The following is a 15,655-nucleotide window of genomic DNA, read 5'->3' as shown; positions in this document are numbered from 1 at the left end:
TCAATTAAAAGCCTATATAGAAAAAAAAAAAGCTCACCTCCTTCAAGCAAAAGAGAATTCTCTAGCAGTCTGCCTTCAACTTCACCAGCAACTAACTCTTCGTGGTTCTAGCCTTTGGACTCAAACTACAACTCTTTCTCACTTCTTCAGCCTGTCAGACTCCCTTACTAGATATTGGATTTGTCAAGCCTCCTCAATAACATGATCTGATTCCTCAAAATAAATCTCTTTACTCATACACACATATGTATATATACACACACACGTCCTCTTGGTTCTGTTTTCCTGAAAACTCTTAAGACACTTTGGTTGGCAGGATAATGCTCCCCCCAAGATGTCCACATTCCAGTCTCCAGAACATGCTATATTACATGGCAGAGAAAATTTGAGATTGTGCATAGAATTGAGGTTGCTGATCAGTTGACCTTCGGATAGGGAGTGGTGATATTGTAATTTTAAATAAGAAATATATACTCGCCCTTCATCCCCACTTCTGGCAGAGCTCCTAAAACTGTTGGAATTTCCTAAATGAAAGTATGATAAAAGTGTCTTGGTATGCATAACAAACCCATTTCAACCACACCTGGGTTTGTTAATGAAGTGACTTTTGGAAACACCTAAGGATGCCAGACCCACTCCAATGTTCTTGCCTAGAGAATCCCAGGGACAGGTGAGCCTGGTGGGCTGCCATCTATGGGGCTGCACAAAGTCGGACACGACTGAAGCAACTTAGCAGCAGTAGCAGCAGCAAGGATGCCAGGGAAACCAATTATGTGATTAGAAGGTTGCTACTTTCAGTCCCACCTTTCTCCATTCCCACCTCTCAGTAAGAGAGAGGGGTTGAATCAATCGCTAGTGGCCAATGATTTAATCAAGTATTCCTATGTAATAAAGTCTCTGGGGCTTCCCTGGTGGCACAGTGGTAATGAAGCCACCTGCCAATGCAGGAAATGCAAGTTCGATCCCTGGGTCTGGAAGATCCCTGGAGAAGAAAATGGCAACCCACTCCAGTTCTCTTGCTTGAATTTCGTTGATGGAAAATCTCATGGACAGAGGAGCCTGATGGGCTATATAGTCCATGAGGTCATAAAAGAGTCGGACCCAACTCAGTGACTAAACACAACAAAAACAATAAAGCCTCTAAAAAACCTCAAAAGGAAGGGGTTTGGAAAGGTTCCAGGTTGATGAGCATGCAAAAATTTAGGGGGAGTGACACCCTGAGAGCGTGGAAGCTCTGAGCCCCTTCCCACATACATCTCTTCTATCTGACTTTCCTGAGTCTATCCTTTTGTAACAAACTGGTGCTCTATAAATGAGATGTTTCTCTGAGTTCTCTGAGCCACTCCAGCCAATTAATTGACACCTCCAATCCATAGCCTGTCAGTCAGAAGCACAGAAGTAGCTTGGAATGAAATTGACATCTGAAGTGAGGAGGAAAGCAGACTTGTAGCACTGATGCTATTCCAGGTAATTAGTGTCAGAGTTGAGCTGAATTGTAGGTCAGCCAGCTGGGATTGGAGAATTGCTCGGTGGTATGGGAAAAAACACACACTTTGGAACTGGTGTCAGAGTTGGAAGAGCTTAACTTGGATTATCAGGATGGGTCCAATATAATCACAAGGGTCCTTAAAAGTAGAAGAGGGACACAGGAGAATTCAGAGTCAGAGGGAGATGTGACTTGAGAAGTAAGCCAGGCATGGTCTTCTCCTCCTCTTCCCTGTGCTTCCCCTCTGATGTTGGGGTAGAGAAGTGGTGGGCAAAGGTTGAGATTTCCTTTCTTGATGGTGCCTTATGAAAGTTGCTCAGTCATGTCTGACTCTTTGCGACCCCATGAACTATACAGTCTGTGGAATTCTCTAGGCCAGAATACTGGGGTGGGTAGTCTTTCCCTTCTCCAGGGGATCTTCCCAACTCAGGGATCAAACCCAGGTCTCCCGCATTGCAGGCGGGTTCTTTACCAGCTGAGCCACAAGGGAAGCCCAAGAATACTGAAGTAGGTAGCCTTTCCCTTCTCCAGGGAATCTTCCCTGACCCAGGAATCGAACCAGGTTCTCCTGCATTGCAGGTGGATCCTCTACCAACTGAGCTATCAGGGAAACCCTGATGATTCCTTGGCCTCTCCTCAATACTGATTACCAAGTGTATGGTCTGTGGGACAGTGTCCAAAAATGTGTCTACATGTGGTTCCTGGGCCAATGGAAGGTGTAGCTTGGGCTCTGAACTCTTCTTCCATCCTCTCCAGTCTCCCGACTCTGTAGTACACTCCATTACCTCTTGCTATTAGGTCTTCCTTAACCAGCAGTGAGACACCTTAGTTAAATACCAGCAAGACTGCTCCAACCACCTCCAACCACCTTCCTTCTGGTCCACTTACCACTAAAAACCAAGTAGACTCTTACCCCCACACGTGGAAATATGCCCCACTGGCATTTCAGCTCCATCAGTGGTGCCAGGGTTGAGAAACTGGACAGTTTTCAGACAAGAAAAGAGGAGGTTGTCATTAGGACTTGACTTATGGGGTGCTGCTGCTGCTGCTGCTAAGTCACTTCAGTCGTGTCCGACTCTGTGTGACCCCATAGACAGAAGCCCACCAGGCTCCCCCGTCCCTGGGATTCTCCAGGCAAGAACACTGGAGTGGGTTGCCATTTCCTTCTCCAATGTGTGAAAGTGGAAAGTGAAAAGTGAAAGTGAAGTCGCTCAGTCGTGTCCGACCCTTAGCGACCCCATGGACTGCAGCCTACCAGGCTCCTCCATCCATGGGATTTTCTAGGCAATAGTACTGGAGTGGCTTGGACTTATGGGGTGAAGAAACCCTTATTCTTTGAGAGTTATTCTCTTGAGCCTCCCTTGGCTTTGTAGAGGGTAATAACTCCCTTTGCCCTCCTCAGAGTGAGCTTAGGGAAAGGATAGTCTTTTCACAGACATTATGTTCCTCCAAAATGCCACATTTCTTTTTCCCTCAGTAATCTTAATATGGGAAATAGATGGAAAAACAGTGGAAACAGTGTCAGACTTTGTTTTTTTGGGCTCCAAAATCACTGCAGATGCTGATTGCAGCCATGAAATTAAAAGACGCTTGCTCCTTGGAAGGAAAGTTATGACCAACCTAGATAGTATATTAAAAAGCAGAGACATTACTTTGCCAACCAAGGTCCGTCTAGTCAAGGCAATGGTTTTTCCCTTGGTCATGTGTGGATGTGAGAGTTGGACTGTGAAGAAGGCTGATCGCCGAAGAATCGATGCTTTTGAACTGTGGTGTTGGAGAAGACTCTTGAGAGTCCCTTATACTGCAAGGAGATCCAACAAGTCCATTCTAAAGGAGATCAGTCCTGGATGTTCATTGGAGGGACTGATGCTAAAGCTGAAACTGCAGTACTTTGGCCACCTCATGCGACGAGTTGACTCACTGGAAAAGACTCTGATGCTGGGAAAGGTAGGGGGCGGGAGGAGAAGGGGACGACGGAGAATGAGATGGCTGGATGGCATCACCGACTCTGTGGACATGAGTTTGAGTGAACTCCAGGAGTTGGTGATGGACAGGGAGGCCTGGCGTGCTGTGATTCATGGGGTCGCGGAGAGTCGGACACGACTGAGCGACTGAACTGAACTGAACTGAACTGAATCTTAATATGTGGCTGTGGTGATAGTGGTGTTAGGGCTATGGGTAGAAATGGCAATTTCTGGCAGCCCCAGGGGAACTGAAAGGTGTTAACAACTGGCAGTTCTCTGAGTCTCTAAACTTAGAATGTAGGATAATTAGTCCTTTGGGGTCTTATCATTCCATGAAAGTTGGGGGAATAAAACCTCACTGAGCATTTGACACCATCCTTATTATAGGCTAGAGAGATGGTGTGGAGTCAGAGCCCTTTGGGTCTCCAGTTCAGCCAAGTTGGGTGAAAGTAAGGGTGGGCCCTGAAGTCATATTAATGGGTTGGAACTTTTTTTAAGAACAATAAAAAATCATTAAAGGATTTTAAGCAGGGGAGGGGAGTGTTTAATCTTGTGGTCGGATAATCTTTTAAGACTTTTTTCCCCCACTCCCTTTATTTCCTCCTTTCTTTATTCAATTCTGATATCCAGGTCCTCTTCTCTAAAAATATTTTACTTATTTATTTATTTGGCTATGCTGGGTCTTAGTTGTCGGGTCTTAGATTTTTAAAAAATTATTTATTTATTTGGCATGTGGGATCCAATTCCCCGAGAAGGGATTGAACCCAGGCCCCCTGCATTGGGAACATGGACTCCTAGCCACTGGATCACCAGGGAAGTCCCCAGATCCTCTCTATTTATTGTTTCAGGATTTTTTGTGGGGATGGAAGGTGGACACAGGAGCACCTGCTTAATTAGGGGATGCCTTTCTAGGTTTTTAGAAGCTAAGTTCACAGAAGAAACAATACCTGTTTTGAGTGGTGAGAAGGGAAAGGGAATCTTTAAGGGTCTTTAGGGAGAAATTGGAGAAGGAAATGGCAACCCACTCCAGTATTCTTGCCTGGAGAATCCCAGGGACAGGGGAGCCTGGTCGACTTCTGTCTATGGGGTCACACAGAGTCAGACATGACTGAAGTGACTTAGCAGCAGCAGCAGCAGCAGGGAGAAATTGATTTCACCAAGTTTGAGAAGGACCTGCAGTTAGACGGTTCTGGAAGCAGCAGGACTCTACCTGTGTTCCTGACCCTGCTGAAGGTGATGTGTGGACCTGCCTTGGCGGTGAGTGGATAAGAGAGGTGCCCAGTGAGGCTGGCTAGGCACAGGGGTTCCCATCCCAGTCCCAAGGCCCAGGAACAGCAGTTCCTCAGATTCTTGAGTGGCAGGACGGCTTGGACCCTCACCATGTCAGCAATGAGCTTTGTTGGCTGAAGACCAAAGAAGTTTCTGTCTTGCAGGACATGTGTGTACAGGAAGGAGGATCCACATTCATGACTGACAGTATTTCTTCAAAATATCTGACTACAGGCTTAGAATTATATGTAAACATGTGACTTAAAGAACTATGATATTACCTGTACATCTGAGATTATGATTATGAAATCATATGATGAACTGTCAGATATACATTTTTGAAAGATAATTCTGACTACAGTGTGGGTTCTGGAGGACAAGATGAGATAAAAGTATGCTAAGCAATAATCACATTCTGGGAATCTATTGACATTTTGAATTTTATTACTATACACTTGGCTTTAAAGACAAGATATAGCTGTATGTCAACTGATGTTTTTGATTATGTGTTCTTATTTTGATAATATTAGTGTTGGAGCCTGCCCTAGACTATAATTTTATTGACTTACAACATATTTTTGTGTGAAAATCTTTTTACTTTGACTATGTCATCTTCTATTTGATTGTTTAAAACATTGTGAAGAAAAAATTTCCAACACATTCAGGAAATCAGATGGTTAAGTAAGAGTTGAAAGATTTCATCAGGTGGCTTGGGAATGGCAAAAGGAAGGACAAACTTCACCTGTAGTGGAGAATTTTGAGTTAGTCACCAGAGCCCACGGAGAGCAGAATTTTGGCAGAATTAAGTAGAAAGGGGTTAGTGCTCCTGGAGTCCTAAGATGTGAAGGGCCAGTAATACTTTCTCCAAATATCATTGGATTATATTAATAGTTTATACCTGAAAAGCCAAGAGTAAGAACAGATCCCAGGGCAGCTGACAGTAAGTGTACAGCACTTAGGATGACTTCTGCTACAAAACCAAAAATCCACCAGGAGTGGCTTCAGCAAGGAAACATTTAATTATTTCACTAAACCAGAAGCCTGGAAGCAGGCAGCTCAGAAGAAAAGTTTCATCTGCTCAGTGGTAGCCATACGGCCTGGGCTTTTTCCATTCTTTCCCTCTGTCAGCTCCAGCCCATCAGACTTTTCATCCTTAGACTTATTCTTAGACATAGTGGTCTCAGCAATGAGGAAAGTAGTTTTGTTCATTTTTCCTGTCTTCGTTCCCAGTACTTAGTGCCGAGCCAGTATATAACTGTAGCACAAAGTAACTGCTGAATAAATATTGTTTGAATGAGTGATTATGTTGCTTCTAAAGAGAAAGTTGAAGGGTCTTGCTATCTGCTGGTTTTGTAATTAACTTTGTAATAGAACTTTAAAACTGGCATTAGTCATCATCACTCCTTTCTGACAGATGGTAATAGTGAAGTTCAGTTCAGTTGCTCAGTCGTGTCCAATTCTTTGCGACCCCATGAATCACAGCACGCCAGGCTTCCCTGTCCATCATCAACTCCCGGAGTTTACCCAAATTCATGTCCATCGATGTCAGTGATGCCATCCAGGCATCTCATCCTCTGTCGTCCCCTTCTCCTCCTGCCCACAATCTCTCCCAGCATAAGAGTCTCTTCCAGTGAGTCAACTCTTTGCATGAGGTGGCCAAAGTATTGGAGTTTCAACCTCAGCATCAGTCCTTCCAATGAACACCCAGGACTGGTCTCCTTTAGGATCTCCTTGCAGTCCAAGGGACTCTCAAGAGTCTTCTCCAGCACCACAGTTCAAAAGCATCAATTATTCGGTGATCAGCCTTCTTCACAGTCCAACTCTCACATCCATACATGACCACGGGAAAAACCATAGCCTTGACCAGATGGCTATTACTTTGTTGGCAAAGTAATGTCTCTGCTTTTTAATATGCTATCTAGGTTGGTCATAACTTTCCTTCCAAGGAGTAAGCGTCATTTAATTTCATGGCTGCAGTCAGCATCTACAGTGATTTTGGAGCCCAAAGAAATAAAGTCTGACAGTTTCCACTGTTTCCCCATCTATTTCCCATGAAGTGATGGGACCAGATGCCATGATCTTTGTTTTCTGAATGTTGAACTTTAAGCCAACTTTTTCACTCTCCTCTTTCACTTTTATCAAGAAGCTTTTTAGTTCCTTTTCACTTTCTGCCATAAGGGTGGTGTCATCTGCATAGATGAGGTTATTGATATTTCTCCCGGCAATCTTGATTCCAGCTTGTGCTTCTTCCAGCCCAGCGTTCCTCATGATGTACTCTGCATATAAGTTAAATAAGCAGGGTGACAATATACAGCCTTGACGTACTCCTTTTCCTATTTGTAACCAGTCTGTTGTTCCATGTCCAGTTCTAACTGTTGCTTCCTGACCTGCATACAGGTTTCTCAAGAGGCAGGTCAGGTGGTCTGGTATTCCCATCTCTTTCAGAATTTTCCACAATTTATTGTGATCCACACAGTCAAAGGCTTTGGCTTAGTAAATAAAGCAGAAATAGATGTTTTTTCTGGATCTCTTTTGCTTTTTTTGATGATCCAGCGGATGTTGGCAATCTGATCTCTGGTTCCTCTGTCTTTTCTAAAACCAGCTTGAACATCTGGAAGTTCACAGTTCACTTATTGAGAACCCCATGAACAGTATGAATGGTGAAGCAGACATGGGCAAAGAGATGCTCCAGGATGCCGTGGGTAGTTAGCAGCAGAGGACGCAGCTGGAGTGAGGCCGGACACAGGATCTAAGTTTTTCTTCTCCCTCTGAAAGCCCTGCTGGGTGTGTGAACAGACTCTTCTCTGCAGGGGTGGCCTGCCTTTTCTCTTGTCCCCTTCCAGTCTAGTGTTATGGCAGGAACTCTGGGCCTAACTTCCTCTATGGCTCAGCCTTAAGTTCTAAAACACAGGATCTTTATAAATCACAAGTTTTAGCCTGCAAGAACATTGCCCCTCTGTTTAAAGGAAGGAAGACTACGGTGAGGTATGGGAGGTGAGGAACCACCATGAGATCCGCAGTTTAGCCAAGTAATTGGGATCTTCTAGAACTAGCGCATAGTAGACTAACTTCATTCTAGATCCTGTAATCACTGAAATAAACGAAGAGATTCATACCTCAACAAACCAATGAATTAATCATAATCCAGAAGAAGAGTTGAAAATCTGCCCAACAGCTGTCCAGTGTCCTCTGATGAAACGGTCAGAGTGGTAACGGCACTGATGATCTTGGTTAGAGCCCCAGGTTACATGGTCTGGGGGTCTAGGAGGGCATTCCTAGGGCAGAACACGGGGCCAAATCTGTTTCAAAGGAAGTCGTTTGGTTACCATGTTGTTGTTCAGTTGCTCAATCCCACTCTTTGCGACCCCATTTGTTCAACTCTTTGTGACCCCATGGACTGCAGCAGCCAGGCTTCCCCATCTTTCACTATCTCCCCGAGTTTGCTCAAACTCATGTGAGTTGATTACTATCAGTTCAATTCAGTTCTGTTGCTCAGTCGTGTCTGACTCTTCGCAACCCCATGAATCACAGCACGCCAGGCCTCCCTGTCCATCACCATTACTATAACCCCTAGGAAATCAGCCACTCCCACCTCTGAGCCTGAGGTGTATTTTGTGAATTGCTATGAAGACATATCAAAAACCAAGATACTGTGGGTTTTCTTACAAGTGTGTATCACAGCTGCTGACCAAACAGGGAGAGACCTGTGATTTGAGGCTGCCCAGCCTCACTTGCTTTGTCTTTAAAACAGTTCTGACTTGTTTACTGTGGAGTCTCTGTTTCAGTTTCCCCCTGTATGTTTCTGAAGCATTCAGGAGTGAAAGGGGAAAGCACTCCAATGGGATGAGTCTACAGGTGATAAAAACCTGGGAGAAATTACAAATAGTTTAGGAGGTATTCTTAAAATACAATTTTATCTTGATAAATGAAAGACATGGACTGAAATCTGTAAAAGGAAATTTAATAAAGTAACTCACATAGGGAGAAGTGAAAATAGAGGATTCAACTGGGCAAAATCTAGCCTCAATAATACTGCCAAATAGCCTTTTGGTAATTTGTCTATTAATGAAATGATAATAAATCATGTGAGCGTGTCAAAATGACAGTATTGTTTTACATCAATTGGAATATAACAAAATTACTGTATAAACACCATTTCACCAAACATGAGACAATTAAGTAGCTGTTGTCACTGAAGCAAGAATAGTAGATTTAGAAAATAGCACCCAAACAATTCATGTTTGTGGACTGAATATTCCCTGATGTCCAGAGAAAGAGGTAAGAAGAAATAGCAGAAGTATGAATGACACAGCATCTCTCTGCCATCTACAGAAAAATGCCTTGAACTGCCTTATTTGTAAAGATAGAAATACTTTTCTGTTTTTATTTGGCTTCTGTCTCTGTAACAATCTCCTTTCCTCTGACTCAACTCCTGTGCTGTAGACAGCTATGTAACCAAGAATTCTGTGACTATCTTAAGACTATTGTTGAACTGACCCACTGAATTCTCCCCTCTACTCTCACCCTGGCCTTTGGATGTCAGGTACATAGATTTAGAATTAATCATAAATGTGATTCATAACATATTCCCAACATAGATTGATTATAGCTTTTTAAAATATTTAGTTATTTTATTTTTTTTTTACAGGGTAATAAACATTTGTAAACCCACCACTTGAAACACAAGCCAGGAAATTAAAATCTCCATTTTAACCCCAGGTTCCACTTCTTCTTATCACTCTGTCTCCTTGACCTGAGATGACCATCACCTAAAACCACATTCATTATTTTTACCCTTTTCCCACGTTTTACGTAGTTTTATTACAGCTATTAAGAATTTGAAAGAGTATATTTTTTAACATTATAAAGAGTATCATAGTACATGTTAATTTTGGGGGATTTACTTTTTTCACTTCTATTTCTGAGATGATCCATATCTTTGTGAGTTATCAAAGTTCATTTGTTTTTACTACTGTGTAGCAAGGGCTTCCCTGATAGCTCAGTTGGTAAAGAATCCTCCTGCAATGCAGGAGACCCTGGTTCGATTTCTGGGTCAGGAAAATTTCCTGGAGAAAGGGATAGGTTACCCACTCCAGTATTCTGGCCTGGAGAATTCCATAGACAGTCCATGTCCATAGTCCATTGTCCATGGGGTCACAAAGAGTTGGACATGACTGAATGACTTTCATTTCACTTCACTTCACTATATAATATTCCATTGTGTGACTATACCATGTTGTAGTCACCTTTTCTCCTATTGATGGATATTTGGGTTATTTCCAGATTTTTGTTGGTGTGGAATATTATAATGAACATTCTCGTAGATTTACTCTGCTAGAAGAGTTTCTCCTGCAATGCTTTCGTCATCAATCAAACAGGCTCCAGTGTCTTTGATGCTAAATTCATCTGTCCCTACACTTATTCCACATTTTCTTGCAATTGCTGTTAAATCTCTGTGTTCTCCTTTCCAGTCAAGACCCTTATAAAAGTTGTATACACATTCTTTCTACTTCCTCAATGTTTATTCACTCTTCAACACAATCTCTTCTGGTTTCTGTACCCACTGCTCCACCCAAACTGCTTTTGCTAAAGGTTATCAATGACTTTTCACATTGCAAAATCCCATGAGTATTTCCCCACAGTCTTATTAGAGCTGTTAACATATTTGATTCTGTTGAGCATTCTGTCCTTAAGATACTTTCTTCTTTTAGCTTCCATGTCATAACATTTCCCTGGATTTCCTCTTTCTAGCTATCATTTGGTATTTGGTTCTTTCTTCTCCATTTACTACTCAGGATAAACATTGCGATTCATCAGAGGTTAGTTCTGTCTCTTCCTCTCCTTACTCTGCACTCTCCCATGGAGGGGTGGGGTGGCTATTTATGCCTCGTCCTTAGCAAAATTTATAATAGTGTCCCCTTTAACTCTCGAAAGTGTCCCAGTTTGAATGACAGAATGTATGTTCTCCCTACCTCAATTCCAGTGACTCCTGTTTTACCCGTGATTCATTGACTCTTCTGCTACTGTCTCTCCTGGGATATTTGATAGGCACTTTAAAGTTAACATTTCTAAAACTAGACTCCTGCTTTTCCATCCAAAACTCGTTTCTCCCCAGTCTCTGTTTCAGAAAATGGCACTGCCATAATTGCCCAAGCTCCAAACTCTAGAGACCTTGTTGTTCTTTGTTCCTCAGCCCAGCTCTCCCTGAGACTTGTCAATTCTCACCCCACTTCTGTAGTCAAAGCCACTACTTCTGTTACCTGGGAGCTGCAAAGGGCTCAGAATTTACTCTGGCTTCACTCTTCTCACCTCTCTCAACCTCATCCATTCTCCAACTCAGATAGTTTAAAACTATAAGTCAGATCATGTCATTGCCTGCTTAAAACCTTTCATGACTTATCACTGTACTTGGAATAACACAACGCCGCTTTCTCCCACCTCCAAGACTCAGGGTGCTGTGTCTCACGACTATTGGTCTGGTCTCAGCCTAGATCATCTGCTCTGGCCACACCGTCTCTGGGCTCTGCCACTGCAGCAGGCTCTGCCCTGTCCCACATCCTTGGCACCTGGAGAGTACCCCTACTCCATCCCAGTCCCACTGCCCAACACTTACTTGTTCTGTAGATCTCATTTGAAGTATCACTTCTGCTGGAATGTGGCATCAATTTACATGCATGTGAGTGTAGGTGGAATTAAAAAATTACTTTTTTCAGTTCTGAAGTGATATATTTTAATTTAGAAAATGTAGGTAAGCAAAACAAAAACAAAAGCCTCACAATCCCACTGCTCAAAGATAGATATAGTTAACATTTTGGTGTGTATTTTTCCAGACCTTTCCTTTGTCTACATAGCATATAAGTTGCTTGTGTGTGCTGTGCTTAGTTGCTCAGTTGTGTCCGACTCTTTGCAACTCCATGAACTGTCACCCGCCAGGCTCCTCTCTCTGTGGGGATTCTCCAGGCAAGAATATTGGAGTGGGTTGCCATGCCCTCCTCCAGGGGATATTCCTGACCCAGGATTGCACCCAGGTCTCCTGCATTGCAGGCAGATTCTTTACTGTCTGAGCCACCAGGGAAGCCCAAGATGGTACCAAGTCCTGTAATTGGTGAAAGTCGTTCTGTCCCATAAATTTCACATGGGACTACTACTATAAATTTCACACTAGGACTACTCTTTCACATTGCAAAACTTATTATCCTTCTCAGTCTCTCCAGGGATTCATGGGTTGGTAAAAGGTCCTCCTGCTTACGTCTTGTTTCGATTTCCAGCTTCTGCTGTTGTCTTCATCTCCCTGGTGTCTAGTCTTTCTTGCGTAGACTCAAATGTGGAACCTAGCCTCTTATGCTTGATTCTCCTTCCTGGGGTCTGTGGGGAGAACTGCACAGCCTTACAGAAGAGCACATGTTTAACACATCTCCATTTTCAAAAAAATTCTTTCACTCCTTCAGCCTGAACATGCTCCCCTATCTGAGTGGTAAGTGCGGGCTGCACTGCTGACTGGTTCAGTCTCTCTCGCAACCCGTGCCTCTCTGCACAGTCTTCCAGCTGCCCCACATCCAGGACTTTCTTTATAGGGAACAAATCAGTGTTCTGTAAGTTTTGATGGTTCTTTCCAGACCCTTTTTATAAAGGTCTCGTTCTACCCTCAAGCCTATTCAGACATCTTTTCCAAACAATGGGTATTTTAGGCTGGTGAGAGACCTTGCCACTCCTTTGGTAGGCAGAACCAGTTCTCACTAGCTATTGTTTTAAAGCAGGATTCTCCCTGCCCCTTTCTTGGCACACAGAAATGCCTCCCTGCCCCTTCTCCCACACTAAATGGGATCATACAATATTTATATACTGGTTAGAAACCTGCCTTGTTTACTTAATGATTGATGTGAATATCTTTTACAGTGAGTAAAGCAGAACATTTAATAAGCCATGGTTGACAATATGCCCTGGGAGGTTGCTGTTGCTACTGCTGCGAAGTCTCTTGTTACCAATGCATATTCTCAGTCTCCATGCCAAACCGAATCCACTAATAAGTATATTTTTATCCCTATTATGTGTCTATTCTTCGGCACATAAAAGTTGAAAACACACTGTAGAACAATATTTATATGACTTTAATAAGAGCAAAAAGCAATTCTTATTTTTTCTTCATTGGAAAATCTATGAAAAAAACTTGGACAACTGGAAAACTTGTCTAAAAGACAAGTCTGGACATTCAGATGGCTGTTTAATTTGTGCTTTGACACAGCTAGCTTTACTTATTAAATATGACATTGTTGCCAAAATGCAAAGCGGTTTCTTAGAATGCAATGTCTTCAACAGCTTTCCTTTAACTCTTTAAAGGGAATTGTGGAGTCTGTGATTTGCACATTACATTTTTACAGAAAATTAAAACAGCAACTTAGTGGTTTTGAAATTAATAGAAAATCATCTCTAACCTTCCAAATATAAAATTCTATACAGGCAGTTTTTAAATCAGTTTTCAAATACTCACATTTAAGACTAAAGTACCTTTTGCTTTTGATTCATTGAGAGCATAGTTACTTGAGTATGAACTCTTTAAAGAGGGACTACCATAACTCATAGTAAGGGTGGAATATACTTATTGGGTCAGGTCAATTCAGTTGAAAATTGTGATATGGTCTAATTTGAAAACCCAAGTTAAAAAAAAAAATCACTTTTGGTTTTAATGTTGCAGAAGATTACAGTGAAGTATACTGCTATTCCCTTGCCAAGAAGTAAGCAGACTTCACAACAACATATGATTTGTTTCATTTTAGAGCTTTTAGAAAACATTAATTGAATGGGTAAGCTACTTGCTGTGCTGGAGTAGCCATGTGAAAATCTTGGTTTTTAAAACACCTCCAATGAAAAGCTATCTAGCACATTTTTCTATTCACAGTTGAAAAGCTTCAGTTTCCCAGCTGGCAAAAGCATTAAGTGTATGCTTCCAATTACAAGCAAGATTTTCCCCATGCGCGGTCCAAGGTTACACAGTGGTCCTTCAGGGATTTGTAGAGTCTTTTCCCTCTGTCTTCTCATTTTCTGCTGCTGTTCCGTGGACCATTTGCAGAACTTTGGCTGCTGAGCAAGATGTAAAAATTTCTGAACTTTCATTCATTAGGAAGTAGCAATTCAATCCGAACAAACAGAAGGCCGCAGCTACGATGATGTTTCCTTAGGAATAATTTTCAGGAAGTCAGAGAGCTAAAAGCCAGAAGGGCATTGTTTCACAAATGGAAGCTATTTGTTCCTGCGCCAGTGGGAATTGTTTTATAATGTTCCTTTCAGAACAGAATTAAGTAATACATTCTGAAATTTTTCACCACGTAAAATGCAGTTACAAGTTTTCACAAGTTGTAAAGGGAGGAGAGAAAAGCCAAAGTAAAGACTAAAAAGTACTTCTAAGTCAAGTATTCTTTCAGAACAAAGAAATCACTCCTGTTCAGATCATAAGGATATTCAAATATTCCCTTACTATCAGAAAAAACAGTCATTTCATACTTTGGCCTCAGTCTGCCAAGCATAATCTTTTTAGGTTATTTGTCATGTGTCACTGTGAAATATAAACCTGAAGATTGGTATGCAAGCTGCTTTCACATCTTTACAAGACATCCAGGAACAGTTCCTACTGCAGAAATCAAAGGAACTTAACCTGACATTAAACAAGAAATATATCTGGAAAGAGATTAGCATATTTCCAAATGTTCAACACAGAGAAAGGACATCTTGCACAAATGATATTTAAGATGGTCACAACTTATTTTTTTTCCTGTATGTATATGACATGCAGGTTGAATAACAGGTCTCTTCATTCATTGTATAAAATTCACACAGATCTGTTAGTATTATTATTTATTGAAATAAAAGAAAAAAAAACAAGTCTGTAGGAATATTCTAATGTCTGTCATATAAAGTTTAAAACTGATAGTTCCTCTGTTTTTACCCGTATGTTTGTGATGTTAAAGTATAATTTGCATCAAAATATAGGTGGAAATCTGAGCAAATAGTCACTTGGACTTACATGAGGATTTTCCCACTGTTTGGAGTGTGGTTCCATGGACAGAGGAGCCTGGTGGGCTATGGTCCTTGGGGTCACAAAGAATGAATTGACTTGACATGACTTAATTGACTTTGCACTCATGAACTCATGCACCCTGCCTCTTCTCTGCAAAGTGCTTGATGCATGTACCCCTATCCATCCCATATCCACAACATTGAGGAGTATTAGCGCTTTTAAAAAAAATTAAATTTAAGTGGAACCAACTGGTACAGGGACCTAAGTCCCTTGCTCAATCTACTTGTGGCAGTGGAAATAGAAGCTGTTCGTTTCAAATTATTGTTACAAGTGAGTGAGTGTTAGTTGCTCAGTCATCTCCTACTCTTTTTGACCCCACAGACTGTAGCCCACCAGGCTCCTCTCTCCATGGAATTCTCTAGGCAAGAATACTGGAGTGGGTTGCCATTCCTTCTCCATTTCCTTCTCCATCTTCCCAACCCAGGCATCGAACCTGGATCTCCTGCATTGCAAGCAGATTTTTTACCATCTGAGCCATGAGGGAAGCCCATATTATTATTACAAAATCAGTTATTAAATGGCCTTACCAAGTGGAAGAGAGCACATGCCCTCACTGTTTCAAGCCACCATTTTCTTTCATGCCAACAGTTGCTACTACAGTCTTCCAATTGGTCTTTCCATTTCCATTGTTCCCCTCCAATCTATTTTTCATACCTCAGTCAGAGTGATAGGTATTTTAAGGTCTCCAGCATTTTAAAAACTTGTGGTAAAATATAGATAACATAAAGGCTTCTCTGGTGGCTCAGATGGTAAAGAATATGCCTGCAATGTAGGAGATCCCAGTTCGATTCCTGGCTTGGGAAGATCCCCTGGAGGGAGGAATGGCAACCTACTCCAGTATTCTTGCCTGGAGAATCCCCATGG

Source organism: Moschus berezovskii, chromosome 2, assembly GCF_049115385.1.
Source record: "Moschus berezovskii isolate FMDL1 chromosome 2, NW_MosBer_1.0, whole genome shotgun sequence".
Taxonomy (NCBI): domain Eukaryota; kingdom Metazoa; phylum Chordata; class Mammalia; order Artiodactyla; family Moschidae; genus Moschus; species Moschus berezovskii.
Note: the sequence above shows the minus strand (reverse complement) of the source record.